The 18132-nt window shown below is 36.3% G+C and overlaps 1 protein-coding gene across 4 annotated transcripts in view; it reads right to left on the reverse strand.

Annotated features, from left to right (window-relative positions):
* The window catches only part of LHFPL2 (LHFPL tetraspan subfamily member 2), a 231397-nt gene that overhangs the window by 134452 nt on the left and 78813 nt on the right, over window positions 1-18132 (reverse strand). For all 4 annotated transcript variants that reach the window (XM_074208395.1, XM_074208392.1, XM_074208394.1 and 1 more), the window contains exon 3: window positions 11706-11789. The gene's annotated coding sequence lies outside the window, so the exon portion shown is untranslated. The remainder of the gene's footprint in view (window positions 1-11705; window positions 11790-18132) is intronic.

The following is an 18132-nucleotide window of genomic DNA, read 5'->3' on the forward strand; positions in this document are numbered from 1 at the left end:
TTATGTTGATATGACCAAGAATGTTATTATCCTACTTTACCCAATAGTCACATCTCTCAACAATGTTCATAAATCTCTCATTGTTTCCTCTAAAAAGAGTATAATTACTAGTCATTTAACCAATAAGTGCTTATGATGTGCCAGACTCTGTGCTAAGGGTAGAGGTTGAAGAGGGGGAGAAGAAATAGAATCATGGGGGAAGGAAGGAATGGAGGAAGGGAGGGAAGGAATGAAAAAAGGAAGGCATGAAAGAAAGACCAAGAAGTAAAAGAAGGCAGGTGGGAAGGAAGGGAAGGAGAGGAGAGAATGAAAAGGAGAAAGGAAAGGAAAGAAGGGGAAGGAAGGGGGAGAGGGAAGAAAGGAAGGAAGAAAGAGGGAAGGAAGAAAGGGGAAAAGAAGGAAGAAAAAGAAAGGAAGGAGAAGAAACAAATATTTATTAAGCATCTGCTTTGTGTTAAGCAGTTTACAAATATCTTATTTGAATACAAAGAAAAAAAGAAACAGTTTGCCATAATGTAGTTATTCATTCATTCATTCAACAAATATATATTGAGCAGCTACCACATACAAAGTACTTTATCCAGTTCTGCGGGAAGTACAAATATGCATAAGAAAAAGTACCTATATTCCAAGAGGCTACAGTGTGCCTACAGGGAACATTAGCAATGAGTGCAAAAAAACCCCCAAAACTAATGATACAATAAATAAAAGGAGATAGGAGTTTTAGAGGCAAAATCATTCAAGGTTATGGTCACACATCAGTTCATAGTATACATATGGGAAGGAAGTCAGTGGTAACAATAGGGAAGATAAAATGACTAAGACAGAGAAAGATACATAAACTTGCTAAGATTTCTTCTGTCTCAAGGTGGATGGCTTGGGCACAGAATAGATCTCATTTATTCCCCTGACACCACTAGCCACACTATTCAAATAACTATTGTCTTAGTCTAAAATCTGCATGGATTCAAGGAACAAAAGGCACATGGATAAATCACATATAGCAATTTTGTTGACTGATTTTTTTTTTAGGCAAATGGGGTTAAGTGGCTTGCCCCAGACCATTCAGCTAGGTAATTATTAAGTGTCTGAGACCGGATTTGAACCCAGGTACTCCTGACTCCAGGGCCAGTGCTCTATCCACTGTGCCACCTAGCTGCCCCTGACTGATGGATTTCTGGGAGGTGTTCCAACTGCTATTTGAAATCTAGTTATGATGCTTCTGAAGAAATGTATTATGAATATTTTTTATTCAACATAGAGACTTCAAATGCTAGTTGTTTCCTTCAGACAAAATTTGGGATGGAGAAAAAGGATGATAAAAATCAGGAACACCTCACAAGGTTAATGAAACTGACCCATGAATTGAGTTCTGCAGGCCATTGGAATTTATCAGGATCAAGATGGCAGAAGTTAGGTCCTAGCATAAAAATTCACATTCTTAATTGGAGTCATAAAGTAGAAGAATGTACATATGTCTTTTATCAGCCCTTTTAATAATCTCACAACAAATTACTGCTTCATTATTTTCTTTTGGATCACTCAATAAATATATTTTTCTCTATTTCTTATCATAAATTCTAATGGGAAAAAATCCAAAATAAGGAATTTCTTTTTGTTTTGATTTTTCTTCTTCCAAATTTAATTTATAGGCTTGGCAGGCAGGTTTTTGGATAAAGAAGCAATTTTTTTCTTAAAAAGAAACCCCAAAATTTCCATCTTAATGTGTTAAATAGTTCAGTTGTACCTTAAATAGATATATGGGAAGGTTTTGTCAGAAAAAAAGGATGAAGATAGTGTGAAAAGGTTCTGCGCTAGTGAAGGGAGTTCCTACAATAATGGCATCCCAGATTTCATAAAAATGGCAGTCTAGAACAACTGACCTAAATGAGCCCCTATGCTTTGTAGAGCAGCTCAGAAGGTAGGGCTATTGAAACTCAGAATTTGGGATTCAAGAAGTAGCTACTTGCATTAAAGAGATAAGCAGCTATAGAATTTTCTAGAAACGAATAACAGCTGCTGGCATTTATATAACGCTTTAAAGTTTGCAAATTAATTCTCAAATATTATTTCAATTAAAATTCACAACAATCCAGGGACTTAGAGACTATTATGACCCCTATTTTACAGATAAGGAAACTGAGGTAAAAGAAGTGAAATGACTTATCTAGGATCATATAGCTAATAAGTATTTGTGGTTGTATTTTAACATAGGTTCCCTGCATTAATGAATAGCATTATATTTCAGTGAGACACCTAGCAACCTCTGAAAGAAGACTGAAATTAAGTAGAACTAAACTCAGGAGATTCCACAGGTTATTCTAAACAAAAGAATATGAAGATCTCATAAGCAACAAATGCTTCCCAATAGAGAAGAGACAAAAATGGCATGACTAGATGAAAAACAAATTAGAATAATGATATGGAAAATTATTTTTCATCATCATCATTATTATTATTATCAATAATAATATTTCAGTTTCAAAATGCTTTGCTCAGAAAAACCTCATGAGTGGGAAGAATAAATATCATGATTTCCTTTTACTGATAAGGAAACTGAGATATGACATAATAACTTGCTCCTAGGCAGCTAGCTAGTAAATGACTAAGTTGGGACAGAAAGCCAGGCTTACTAAATCTGGACCAATGCTCTTGGCACTGTACCATGCTGACTCACCATCCCTTTTTCACACTGGTTCTTCGGGATCAGCTTCCCTTGTATTTAAACAAGTATCCAGGCTATAGTGTTATGACAGAGACATAGCATGAGACAAGGAGAAATATGCATGAAGTACCTTAAGCTCCTTGGTTAGCTTTTATATAGCACTTTGCTTTATGTTAATATCTGATCCTCACAACAACAGGGCAAAATAAAGATTATTGATCTCCCCATTACACAAATGAGGAAACTGAGACAAAAAGGCAAAGTGACATGCCAAGGGTCACACAGCTAGTAAGTGTCTGAAGGTGGATCTGAACTCTACCCACTCTGCCTCTGGTTATTCATACTCAACATCCTTATTGTGCTAAAAATGCCCCATGGATGGATACTAAATTTAATTTTACAAAAATAAAATAAAAAAGAGAAAGCAGGAGAGAACAAGCTGAGAAAGTAAATACCATGAACAATTTAGGACCTTCAGAAGAAACTTTGGCAACCTACACCCTTGACCCAGGTGCCTCTGTGACTTGATGTCTCAGCAATGCACTTCAGATGGGGTGAGTGGGGGGGGTTTACAAAAGAAATAATGATGTGGGGGATTCAAAGGATATTTTCCCAGGAGACTCACCCCTGTCAGAACATAGAGGGAATCAGCTAAGTGGGTTTCTTTTAATTTCCCAAGATAAAGAGCGGATGTTGACCCCTGGGAAACAGCACAACCACCTGCGAGTTCAAGTCTCAGGACCTTTAACTGCACTAAGAATGGGTGGAAATAAAATACATTATATCTATGTCTTCAGGCATGTGATCTTACTGTGTGGAGAGGAAAGAGCAGATAAAGAGAATATTGTGGCTGCTTTTAATATTTCATGGTATTTTTTACATTTGTGGTTGTTTGGTTGCTTTAGTCTTGTCAGAGTCTTAGTGACCCCATTGGGGAGTCTTCTTGGCAAAGAAACTGGAATGGTTTGCCATTTCCTTCTTCAGGGCATTATATAGTTGTGGAAATGAAGCAAACAAGGGTTAAGTGACCTTCCCGGAGTCACACAACTAGTAAAGAGTATTAGGTCAGATTTGAACTAAAGTCTCCCTGATTCCACCTAGCTCCTTCATTTTTTATATATATTGATTCTTTTTAATTTTTGCAATGACACAAAATTAGGACAGTTTTTCATTATACAGGATGAGGAAACTGAGACACTAAGAGATCAATAAATTTCCCTAAAGTCTATCAGTTAACTGGTCAGGAACAGAGTTCAGATCTCCTGTGCTTTCCCACCAGGGGTGATTTCATTTGGCTTACCACAAAACCATGAAGTACTCGGGGTTAATAAACAAGGTTCATTTGAGGAGCTGAATATTGTGGTTGTGAAAAACGTAGACTATCCTGCTATTCCATAGGGTTTTAAATGATACTATGAGGTTTTTCCAACACACATTCTTCCTTAACTAAGGAAGGGTACATTTCTTATCCCCATTCCACTACTTTTCTCTTCTCCCAACCAGAATTTAAAAAAAAAAGTGGGCTAATCAAGTAGGCAACTCGATGGTCTAGTGGATAGAGCACTGCGCTTGGACTCAGCTAATCCTGAGTTCAAATCAGACCCTTACTTGCCTTGTGATCCTGGGCAAGTCACTTAACCTTCATTTGCCCTGGCTCTTCAACTGTAAAAGTGGGGAAGGAAATGGCAAAGCAAGTCTAATATCTTTGCCAAGAAAATCCCAATAGGATCATAAAAAGTTGGATATGATTGAACAACAATATCAAGACTTAACTCCAATTTCCCCTGTAAATTAGGGCTCCCTGCTTAGTTATGTGAGTTGACCCTAACTACTAAAAAAGCTCTAGAGATTTTCTAATATCAGGGACTGGGCCTTCTATTTGACTTTATACTTTAAGCAATGAGCATTGGGTTTGGCAAATGTCTTTTCAGTCATGTCAACTCTTCATGACCCCGTTTGAGATTTTCTTGGCAAAGGTACTGGAGTGGTTTACCATTTCCTTTTCTAGCTCATTTTGCAGATAAGGAAACTGAGGTAAGTAGTTACATGACTTGTCCAGGGTCACAGAGCTAGTGTCAAAGATGAGTCTTCTTGATCCCAAGCCCAGTGATTAACCACTTAGCTGCCCTCTCTTTCTCCCCTACAACATAACATCTCCTGTGTCTTTGCACTAGTCAATCTCTCTCATCTTTGCCTTAGTTTCCCTAGATTTCTTCAAGACTCAGATCAAATCCTACTTTCTGTGGGAAGCTTTTCCTGATCCTTTTTATTCCTAGTGCCTTCCCTCCTGAGAGTACTTGAGAAACATCTCTACATGTACAGATTTTGTATAAAACTACTTTTTTATATTGTCTCTCTCACTGGAATGGGCATTCTTGGAGAACAGAAATTATTCTCACCTTCCTCTATAGCCCCAATACTTTGTACAGAATCTAGTAAATGCATAATAAAGGACTGGCAAATAACATTTGAGACTCATTCATCATTTAATGGTTTGACCACACTGACTGTTAGGAGTAGAGACGAAAATCTATAAAGCTGGGTTCACTTGAACTTTTGCTGGCAACTTTCATTTGAAATGTCTGTTGCTTAGCCAATTCAAGGTGGTCACAGGGACTCACATTTTCCATAATCCCTTGGCTCTCTGCATGCTTCCTGGCAGAAGAAAGAGAAGCCAGGGGTAGTTCTATTCTTGAATAACCAAAGGATGACAGCGTTAGACACTGCAAACTAACTGTTATAGAAGAATGTTCACCACTTTTAAATGCCTTTGAGGCCAAGAAGAAAAGATGGGACTAGAAAAGACTACCAGAAGATGCTTGCACAGCAAATCACAGTTTCTGTCTCTGCATCCCACACCTCTTGGTCACAGGGACCCCGGCCTGAGTCCTAAATACTCTCTGTGTCCACATGTAAGCCATTATGGGTAACTTTGTTTGAAATTTAATTCCACATCTGCTGTTCTTCAGCCTTTGGAAGTCTTATGAATTTCTCTGACAATTGTTTGCAAAAGCTATAATCATCAGCATCTGTAACAGGATCCTCGGCTACAAGGCAAAACATCACATGATTCTCAGAAGACTTTTTGCCCAGTGCTATCTAGTTTCTCTCTCTCTCTCTCTCTCTCTCTCTCTCTCTCTCTCTCTCTCTCTCTCTCTCTCTCTCTCTCCCCTCCCTCTTTCCTCTCTCCCCACTCTCTTCTCCCCCCTCAAATTTTGCTAATGACTCAATTTGCAAAGAAGTGATTAGTGACTGAAGAAGGATGAAGACTAAAGAGTTACAAAGGTGCCCTGTTTCATGAAGTTCATAAAGTTTTCAGGGTCATAGATACCTAAGATTTAAAATCAGAGGGGATCTGTGCAATCATGTCCATCCCTTCTAAGAAATGGCCAAGGCCAAAGGAAGTGTTTGTTCAGGATCCTTTCCTGGTAATTCAAGGGCTGAAAGAGGTCAGAGCTGACATTTATGTAAAGGGTGCCAAGCTCTTTCCAGATCTCATCTCATTTGATCCTTACAACAACTTTGTAAGAAAGTGGGAGAGGAGGAAGAAAAAGTATGTGTGTGTGTGTGTGTGTGTGTGTGTGTGTGTGTGTGTATGTGTATATATCTATATACGCATATACATACACACATATATGTATACACACACACACACACATATATATACATATATATATATATGTATATATATATATATATATGTATATGTATAGTACTATGGCACCACCTAGCAGCCTCTAGACAGCTCAGTAGTCATGCTTAGACTTTAAACATCACAACCCTGAACCAGCACTGCATCAGAAATCATTGTATCTAGGCCCTTGAGATGTTCTATGACTTGATGATTAAAAGATAAGCAGGGAAACCCAAGTTCTGAAAGTCCCAAACCTGTCTCTGATACAATATACGCCCTTAGACAAGATAAGCTTCTGCCTCAATTCAATGTAACATTACTGATAGACTGATTCCACAATCCCACTGTTTTCTATGCAAGAAAGTCTCAAAATCTCCCTTTGCTTCTCTCCAAAGTAGATAAAGCACTGAGCCTGAAGTCAGGAAGACCTCTGAGTTCATCTACTCTTAGAATTTATTGGCTGTGTGACCCTGGGCAAGTTACTTAACCTGATTGTTTCCTCTTCTGTAAAATAGGGATAATAACAGCACTTTCCTTCTCAGGATTGTTGTAGGGATTAAATGAGATAATAATTGTGATGTTGTTTGCCTCAACCCAGGATTTTATAAATGCATAGGGTCTATCACAAAGTAAGTATTATATAAATGTTAGTTATTATTATTGTCATTGTTATTCACTTAAATAAAATAGCAATAGCAATAGGGAGGGACTTGTGAGCTGAAAAAACAAAGCAATGTTTAAGATGTCACCATCTCTAGACTCTAAATCCCAGATTTGCAATAACAACCTTTCACCTCTTATCATCTTAGTTTCTTCATTTGCAAAATCCAATCTGAGCCTCACAGAGACACTGAGTGGAACAAAAATATCCATCAAAGTACTTTTCAAAAATACACAGAACTGTAGGGTAATATTATCATCCTCCTCCCCATTCTTTCTGTCTTAGATATTCTGCTTCCTGGTAGTGTTTGAGATAAATACTTCTCATGGTGAAAAAACTTCCTCTGGGGGATCAGGGGATCATTATACTTAATATATAGCAAGTGACTTCAAAAAATGCCTGTCTTCTGTCTACCATTCCTCTATCTTCACCCTTTAATTCTTAAATCAGCTAAGTGGTAACAATAATGTGACACTGTCACCCAGGGGTGTCTGGTTTATATAGACTGTGGTTTCAATGACATTTAATCTATACAATCACTGTCATTCTGCTTAATTTATTTTAAGCCTAAAAGTTATTAAAAAATAACTATTTCTCAGGGAAGTTAGGTAGCACAGTGGATAGAACACCAGCCCTGGAGTCAGGAGGACCTGAGTTCAAATCTGATCTCAGATACTTTATACTTACTTAGCTTTGTGACCTTGGGCAAGTCACTTAACCCCATTGGTTTGCCAAAAAAAGTTCAAATAACAATTTTTCCATTGTCCATAAAAGGAGATCCCTGATCCTAAAGTATTTGCTTTTTTTTAACTATCCATGGAAACATAAAATCTAAATCAAGAAATCTAAAACATAGTTCTAGAATTAGAAGGTCATCTTGTCCAACCTCCTTTTTATAGATGAGGAGACTAAGGTCCAAGGAGATATAAGTCATTTGCCTCAGATCACACAATCAATAAGTGACAGAGAATGCATTCAAACTCAAGCCTTATCATTTCAAGGTCAGTGAGTTTTTCATTACACTATGTAACCTTCTGATTAAAAAGTATTCTGGGATTTTCCTTGGAGTTGCAAAATTTAAGTGTCACTGATATGTGCTAATTCAGAATCCTGAGGTCTTGTGGATTGACAACTTGGGATAGTGGAAACTTGGAATCTTGCTGAGTTAGGAATAATGAGGATCCCAACATGAACTAGATGGTTTGATTTTGTTCCTTAACTTCTTTGAGTGTCAAGTTCTTCATCTAGAATTGAAGTACTTGGTATATACATACATACATACATACATACATATATATGTATGTCTGTGCCTATATATATATATATATTTTTGAAGTCCGAAGGATATCGGACTTCAAAAATTTATGCATGAAGACGCTTTGAAAAGAACATTGAAAAAAATCCAAGATATTTGACTTAATCATCTACAATGGAGAAAAATGAATAAAGAATGCATATTGTTCAGATAATTACGATATGCTCTGATGTATTAAGGTATGAATAAATAAGCACTTATTATGGGCTAAGAATCATGTGAAGCTCTGAGAATATAAATGCAAAAGTAAGAAAATGTTTAATCTCAAGGAATTTACATTTTGGTAGGGAAGATAAGACAGAATGATACAGATAGACTGGTAGACAGATAGATTAATAACTATGGAAAATAGCTATATTGCATTTGGCTCTAGGTTGCTTTCAATGACCATAAATTACTCTATGTCTTTATTTTAGTAGAAGTATTTTCAAAATAATGCTATATGGCCATGATCAATCAAAGGTAGAGCTGATTAAAAGTAAGTCCTTTATTCCAAAATGGAATATGGAAAGATGCATAAACTAAAGTATTACCTCTGATAACTGGCATGATATAAACATCCAGGACATGATACAACTAGTGATATGATGAGGAAACAGCAGATGAACAACTGGGTGACTTATAACCTCAAGAGACTAAAATAATCATTTCAAGGGGTTTTTTTGGTGGATACTCTATAAAGTTTTTATGTAAAGAAAGGGAAAAGACAAGAGTGGGAAAACAGTAGGAAAATAACATAATTAATCATATTAAAAATATGATATAAAAGATTTTTTTAGTAGAATTTGTGGCAAGACTTGTGATCTCTTGGGGAAAGAGAATTATAAGATGAAGAGATTCCTTCTATCAATGTAGGTTAGCACCTTTACACACCTCCTCTGAAACTTATAGTCAGGAAGAACTGCCTAAAGCATTAATAACAAGAATGACAATAATAACTAACATTTATATTGTGCTTTAAGTTTTACAAAGCACTTTATAAATGTTATCTCATTTGATCCTCACAACAACCTTGGGAGGTAAGTATTATTTTTACCCTTAACTTATTCTATAGATGAGAAAACTGACACAACAGAAGTTAAGTGCCTTTCCCAGGTCTAGAGCTCTATTGATGTTAATGCCTACCTTCCTCGAGCTAAAAGTGTGTTACTTGCCCAAGGACATGAAATTATTTCATGTTAGAGGTGGCACTTGAACCAAGGACTCTCTAGTTTGAGTCCAGTTCTATATCTACTTTGCCATACTGCCTCTTATTTTATCACTAGATTCATAAAGTCTTTGACAAGGTACACATATTTTTATGATAAAAAATCTTACAAAGAATTAATATATAAGGTCTAATTATAACAAAGTAAATATCAAAAGCTGAAAGATATCATTATTTCAAAAGGGAAAACATTAGATTTTCTGATAAATTGAAGCATAAAGCAAGAATATCCTCCTTTCTATACTAACAGATTTCCAGAAATGTTATTAAGAGCAAGAAATTAAAAGAAAAACATAAATTGTAGGACTAAAAAGTAGAGGGAGGGCCCACAAATGTATGGATACATCAAGATTTCAAGCTAAATGCCCTATTATAAAATGCAATAAGTGAAATCTAAAGTGAAAAATTTGATATTCTCATGAAACTTGGTTATACTCCCTCTGTTAGAAGATAGGGAAAAGAAAGGAGTTCTCTAATAAAATTTAAAAGAAGAATTAATGTTTCATTGTAATTCACTTTGGAAAACCAAGAATAATAACATTCATATGAAGCTAGAAAATATTAAAAATAATTTTAGATATATATTTCAGTAGAAGATTCCCTTTGAATCAGTACACTTATTCATATTTCACAAGTTCTTGATATGACATCAGGTACAAATTATAGATAGATAACAGGATTAACTGGTTAGAAGACAAGAACAAAATCCTGGTTCTTAATCTTCTAACTACAAACATACATTTAATGACATTTGGGGCTATATCTTGCAAAGGAACTGATTATTTTTATCCTGATTTTACTGAGATTTTCTTAACTTACTGGTATTGTTGGAAAAGAATATTTTAAGGGGTACAGGTTTATACTGCACTCAAAAATTTTTTAAATCCCAGATATAACATATATAACCTATATCCAATTACTTGCTCTCTTTGGAAAGAGGAGGAAAAAGGAGGGAGGCAGAAAAATATGAAACTCAAAATCTTACAAAAAATCAGTGGTGAAAACTATCTTTGCATGTAATTGGAAAAAAATAAAAATAATAAAAATCCTAGATATAGAAACTTCTGCATTCATTTAAGTATTCTTCCCCAAATTATTTAGAAAAGCAATCATCAAACCTCTGTTATCTTGTTCCCTTTCTTAAAAAGAAGAATAAATCAAGGTAGATTAAAAGACTTATCAGGGCCACAGGGTGTGAGCTTTTTCTGTGTTCTTGGGACTCTAATCTTTCAAATTGTTCTTATGATCAAAAAAATATATCACAAGAAATCTAAATGTCTCCTCCATCCATTGGACCCCCTGACATCCAACTACATCTGACATCTCTGAGAACAATTAGATTGGTTACCTTTTGTGTCTATCTGGCCATTTATTTCCTCACTCTCACCTCCTACTGCATTTAATGGCTGGCAGAGCAGGGGGAAAGAGAAACTCGATATGCCACTTTTACAAAATCACCACCCACAGAGCCATTGCCCACACAGTAAGACAGACACATTGATTTATAAGCAAGCATGCATTTGAAAAGTAAAATAAAAGACCAATATATATATCCCATAAACCACTGATCATGGGAATATATAGCCCAAAGCTCAAATGAAATGCAGAGAAATGAGTGACTAACTTGACCTTTACATTTTTTTCCCTCTAGCTTTTAGAATAGTTTATAGTTTCTTTATCTTTATTAGGGCATTTTCATCATCACATTAATGATTCATTAAACAAGAGCTTACCAAAAAGTTTACAATTGGAAATAAACTTTAACTTCTAAAACTCTAACAGAAAAGGCAAACCATAATTTGCCATGACTCCTCACTGAAACCTTCAAGGGGAAATTAAAGCAGAAAAGTTGGAAAACTATGTAGAAAATGGAACATCCAGATTTACTCCAAGAGATCAACTCAATAAAAATGTGGCTTTATCTCTCTGTCTTCCTTTTTTGACCTGTAATCCTTAAAACTATCCTTTCCCACAACCCAACCCCACTTATGGCTTAGAGCTCATATCTTTAAAACTTCTTTTTTTTGTGTGCCAAACATGTTGTTGTACAAAGCATTCTGGTGTGTAAGTGATCCAAGGAGATATCAGCAGAGACCTTGTGCAAGTACAACACAGAATAAGGAAGAGATGGGCAAAACCTGTTAGCTGAGGCAAGAAATAGGCAACATATGTAGGCTTAAATTGTGGATGGAAAAGAAAAGACAGCAGAGCTACATATCATACCTTTTAACCAAAAATGAACAGTCAGGATGAATTTATGCTTGATGGAAGATGCTCGACTTTTCTTGGCCTCAGTTCTTTCCTTATCTGAAAATGAAAAATTAAGGGGTTATTATTAGATGATTTCTAAGACTTCTTAGAGGCAGTTAAGTGACTCAATGAATGGATATAGCATTGGGTCTGGAGTCAGGAAGACCTGAGTTCAAATCCAGCCTCAGACACTTTGTAGAGATGTGACATTACTGGACAAGTAGTTTGATCTGGTTATCTTAATCCTCTGGAGAAAGAAATGGCAAACCACTCCAGTATCTTTGCCAAAAAATGTTGAACTATGGCATTCATGGAGTAAAGAAAAGGCAAACATAACTGAACAACAGTAACAAAAGATTTCTTATACCTTTAAATCTAGGATCCTCTGCATGTCTCACTTTGAGCTTAAGAGAAGCTTAGGCAAATCTAGACTTCAGGATGATTTCTAAAAAGCAGTTGTCCCTTTCCCATCATTTACTCTTGGTGATCCAGGCAGAGCTTTGAACAATGGTCATGAACACACATTTTGGATTTACTATGATACAGAATGTTCATTCCAATGGACAGCTCAGACCCTCAGTAATCCCTCTAACAAAAATGTTATGGCCAGGGCAGGGGAACTCAGGCAGGGATTTGAGAAGGGTTGAAATGGGTCCAAATCGGGTAAAATTTCCTCTTACAACTACTCCAGAAGGGAACCGAAAAACTCTTTGCACAAAGGAACAAGAAGATTAATGGCTCAGACTGAGGCAAGGAAGCTTAGGACAAATCCATAGCAAAATTTGTTCAAGGAATACTCATCTTTATAAAGCTATACTTGGTAAAAATACAAAGTCAGTAAGGTCTTAGTTTTCATTTTCTGTATGATTTATCCTTCTCAAGCTAAACTCTATATCCTGCCACCCCCTGAGTAGAAGGTCTTCCTTTCTTCCTCCCTCTCATTCTATTCCCTTTCCTCACCAAAAGTATTTCAGAATTATGTGCTGCAATACTTGATTATTTTGGACATTTTCCCCTTTATTCAAACACATTCTGATCTGCACCAAGTAATAATTTATAATACTTTAGATTTTTAAAAATCCACATAAACAGACACACAAACTCCTTAATTATTACTATCATTATTGTTATTTTTAAGTTTTTATTGATGCCTTTTGTCTTTATATTTCACTTTCCTGTATTTTTTAGGCAGCCAAGTCATACTTCTGGCAATTCTAAAATTTCACTGCTCCACAAATAAAAGTCCCCTCATAATGGACTGCATTTCCAAGTCCCAAATGTGTCATGAGAACTAAATCACCATGCAGTTTATACTCCGGATTTTGGCAGTCACTCGGCTTGCACATAATCACTGTCACTAACTGTTTTCAGTTGGGTACAGGTTTTCAATAACAAGGTTGTGTCCTTGCCAATTCCTGACATTAATATGGGAAATAAGACAGAAAAGCCCCAAAGGCAAGTCTAGAGCTTCTTTCCCTATGGTAGGTATGTATATCCAGACCAATAAGAGGAGTACCTCCTCTGAGTAAAGGGGATGACAAGCCAACCATTCCGTTCTAACATAGAAATGAGTTTGATGGACCTTGGAGCCTACAGCAGGAAGGGTCAGCCTTGGTCAGGGCAGGAGGAAGATGAACAAATACAGCAGAGACTACAGGAATACAATAAGAGCCTTGTATACTTAAGGTCTCTGGGACACCCTTCCTAGCCTCTACCAGTCTTGTAGTGACCGATGCCAACCTGAAAAAAGGCCCAAGATCAAAAGAGGCAGAAAGATCCAGTGCCCACTTCTGCTCATATATTTTTTCTCTACATTTGCCTTCTTCTCAAGTTTATCTCTAAAACATTTTTAAGGTCCTGATGCATAGGTCCAGGTTCTCCTTTCAGGAATCTAATAATTTAAGACAGAATAATATTTCCAAGAACAGTCCAAACCAGATTAAAAATGTAACTGGGAAATATTCAACAAAATCAATAAAGGTATTATACTTTATTTTATTTATTTTAGGTTTTTGCAAGGCAATGGGGTTAAGTGGCTTGCCCAAGGCCATACAACTAGGTAATTATTAAGTGTCTGAGGTCGGATTTGAACTCAGGCCCTCCTGACTCCAGGGCCAGTGCTCTATCCACTGTGCCACCTAGCTGCCCCAGTATTATACTTTAAAACTGTCATTATGCAGCCCACAGGGATCTTTTATGTATAGATTAGTGGCCCTATTTTCTATATGAGTTCATTACCACTGACCTAAATAAGATGCAATGAAGTGCGTATATAAGAACTTAACAAATGGATGGCAGAATAATGATGGCATGATTGGGTAGTAAGGTATTTACAACATAAAAGGAACAAGTTAAGAGTAAATATGTTATAGGGGAGATATACTCAGTTAAAGAAAGGCATGGAAGGTCTATAACCAACTTTGGATCTGGTAATGGAGGCCTGAAAGGCAAATAGGCATTCCCTCATTTTAGGTCATAGCCTGGCAGTTAACAAGTTTTCAAAATGCCTATATAATATAGTGGAAAGGTCACCAAACTAAGAGTCAGAAGACTCTGTGCAAATCCAAGTCTAACTTAAGTATGTGAACTTGGACAAGTTACCTTCCACCTCCAGTCCTTAAGATTCCTATAAAAAGAAATGAATGGATTATAAAATGACAATGGATGAACTAAGTGATCTCTGAGGTCTCTTTCCACCTTTCATATTCTGCGAATCTCGATTTGACCACTTCTCTAGTACCACAAAACCACTTAAGGTACCATTCAGAATAATGTAAGGAGGTAGATAGAAGCGAATTAGTGGAGTGATGAGATCACTTCCTTTCATTAATTTTTTCATGTGTTCAAAAACTATTTAAGCCCCTTCTATTGTGCAAATCATGATGTCCTAGGTGAAATATGAACCTAGTTAAAACTATCCTTCCCTTCTCTCATGGAATTTACAATCTGGGAAGAGATACACACATATGTATGTGTGTGTATAAATATATGAGATTATATATATGTGTGTGTGTGTGTGTGTGTGTAAATATATACATATATGTATATACATACCTGCATATACATACACATATGTATATGTATACATATATGTATATACACACATATATTATATATATATACATATATATATATATATATTCAACAACTAGGCAGTGGGGTCTACTAAATAGAAGAAATGACCTTATTAGTCAAGTCAGAGGGATGTTAGTCTATATTGCTAGAAAAAATTTTCCTAGCTGTATAGGGTTCCTATACAGATTAGAAATATAAAAACTATAACATTCAACAGAATATGGTAAGAGAAGTATGTACAAAGTGCTTTGTAAGAGATAAGGCATCATAGATCACTTCTGACTTATTGGGGAGATAAGGAAAGACTGAGTTGGAAAAATGTTTAGATCTTGAAAGATGGGAAAGATTTCAACAGGTAAAGATCCTAGGGGGAAAACATGTTTTCAAGGTAAAATGCCTTAGAAGTGAAGGTTTTCCTTTTATTTGGGTATGAGAATGTCTCTTAGGCATGAATTTTGAAATGGCACATAAATATGTACTTATAATAGGCAGCTGTTTCTGTCTCATTTGTTTTGTTGCTTTTAAATCTTCGTGGAAATCACTTCTTTTCACCCAGTTAAAAGACCACAGTCTCAAACCATCATCTGCCATGTTGATTACTGTCAATCTAATACATTAATGAAAATACAGAAGCAATAAATGGACTATAAATTGATATGCACACAACAGTAAACTCTTGGCCAGAGTTTGCCATTCGTCTTCTAAATATTGCTTAGGTAGAGGTTCTGCAACTTTTCCTAAGTGCTTCTATGTACACTGACATTTAAGTTCCAAGACCCTAGAAAAGAGTAAATTAATTCATCAGTGACATATTCCCTTAAGACTTCAGTGTTAAAGAGAAAGTCCGCAAAAGGTTAAGAGGTTATATAATATTCTCATCTTTGATTCTTGAAAACCAAATAATTCATGATTGCTCAAATGCCTATGTTGTAATCTCTGAGGTAGAATAGATTGGTGAGTTTAGCTGTTAACCAAATGGTTGGTGGTTTGACCTCACAGGGACCTCATAGGGATGCTCTATTGGGCAGCTAGGTGGTGCAATGGATAGAGTGCTGGAACAGTAATCAGGAAGACTCATCTTCCTGAGTTCAAATCCGGCCTCAGAAACTTACTATCTGTGAAAGTAATTTGTTTATCTCAGTCTCCTTATCTGTAAAATGAGCTGGAGAAAGAAATGGCAAATCACTTCAATACCATACTTTGCCAAGAAATCCTCAAATGGGGTCAACAAAGAGCTGAAAATGACTGAATTACAACAAATTATAATTTATCTATAGATCTTGTGGAGATATTCCAAAACCCAAAGAAAGACTTTGATTTGCAGGTTTCATTTCACAACCTCCAGACTAAATTGTTAATTTTGGGACTTGCTCAGGGTCACACGCTAGTAAATGTCAAGTGTCTGAGGCTGGATGTAAATTCAGATCCTGCCTTCAATGAACTCTACTCTAGCCACTGCGCAGAATTGTTAAGTTTCTAATGGTTCTGAATCATTGATGGGGTTTTCTTTGGGGAGGCGGGTGAAGAGAGCAACCAGCCTGCCCAACTTCTGAACAAATTACTACCTTTATGAAGATTTCATTGCTAGAATACTTTTGTCACATCAGACTAAGAAAGAAGAATATATGTGACAAAGTATTGACTGAGAAGCATTTTCCTTTCAAACAGTTCCCAAAGAATAGAATTCTTTCTGAAAACTCAACTGTATTTTCAAAGTTTTTAAAAAAATTTTCTTTCTGAACTCTTCAAATATCAGAGAGCAAACCAAACATAACATCTGAAATAATGATTCATTTTGGACTGGAAATAGAAGCATCAGGTCAAATACAGTTTAAGCCACTTTTTGCCAAAAAACCCAGACAGCCCCAGTACAATTGACAGACAGGCCTGTGACATCAGTTCACCCTCTGATTCCATTGTAGTAGATGTTTTAGACATATGGTTGGCTCTTACACCAGGTTAGCCCATATGAATAAGGGAAGACTGCATACTCAATCTCTAGTAATTCAGCAAAGCCATGGCAGCAAGTCTGCTCTCTCAAATCTTCTCCTCTGGGGACATTTCACTATTCCTGAGCATTAAGATGGTAGGTAAAAAAGGAGGTAGAAATGGGGAATGAAGGTTTTGATATAAGATAAATAAAAAAGCTGTCTCATTGCTTTCTATTTATTGGTCTTTGCTCCAATGGCTATACTTTATTTCTGATTGGTAAACAGGATTACTTGGCTCCCTCCCATTTAGCAACACAGAACATGGTATCTTTAGAAAAAAAGCAAGGGGTTTAAAATATTCCTTATCAGGATACCACATTGTTGGACTTTTTTTTTTTTGTTAATTAGCCTGTGTGGGATATTGGTTCTTAGATTAACTTCGACTCCATTCCTAGTTTATATGGCTGTATTTTGTAATTTCCTCCCCAAGTAGAATTTGATTGGCCTGCACTAGTATGCTTCAGCATTGGATACATCTATATTGGAAAAGTTGACTTTGTGACTAATCGAAATAAGTTGGAAATGGAACCCTGAGCCAGTCAGAAGTCCAACTGCTTGTGAGAAGCCTGAGGAAACATTTCACAATTGCCTCACCTGAGTTTATTGGTTTATATTCTGAGGTACTTGCCAACCCAAATGTTTCATGTTAATATTCAGAGACTTAACTTTCTTCTCTTTCACAAGAACCTTAGTTCTCTGGAGTCTTTGGCAAACAAGCAACGTATATAGAGTTATTCAGACACCGGTCTGGGTTACTCTTTAAAGCTCTAATTCCTTAAATTGGGGTTTCCAATAGACAATTTTCCAATAGACTTTATTCATCTTTGCCTTCTTCAGCAGAGGAAATGTCAATATATGTCAAGGAGTCATGATTTTGCAGTATTAGAACTACCATAGATTGCAATCCATCTATCAATCAGAACAGTTTTAGACAGCTGCCCAAGGCTCAGACAGGATAAGTACCTTACATTTATGGTTATAAATCTAATAAATGACAGAGACAGAATCTGAACCCAATATTTCCTCAATTCACATCTAACAGTCTACTTTTCTCCCAGTCTAAAAACATACAAATTTTTTCCTAAAAATCAGACATATGATTTTATTGGTATAGAGAATGTCCAGAAAGGTAAAACTACCCTTCACCTATGTAGACTAGTAATTGCTAAGTAATATAGAGCTGAGTGAGTTGCCTAGATCCAGAGAAGTCAATAACTTGTCCATGGTCAAACGGCCAGAACATGTCAGCCAGGACTTGAACTGGACAGCTAGGTGGTACAGTGGATGGTGCTGAGCCTGGAGTCAAGAAGACTCCTATTCCTGAATTCATATTT

The sequence above is a fragment of the Macrotis lagotis genome, chromosome X (assembly GCF_037893015.1).
Source record: "Macrotis lagotis isolate mMagLag1 chromosome X, bilby.v1.9.chrom.fasta, whole genome shotgun sequence".
NCBI lineage: Eukaryota > Metazoa > Chordata > Mammalia > Peramelemorphia > Peramelidae > Macrotis > Macrotis lagotis.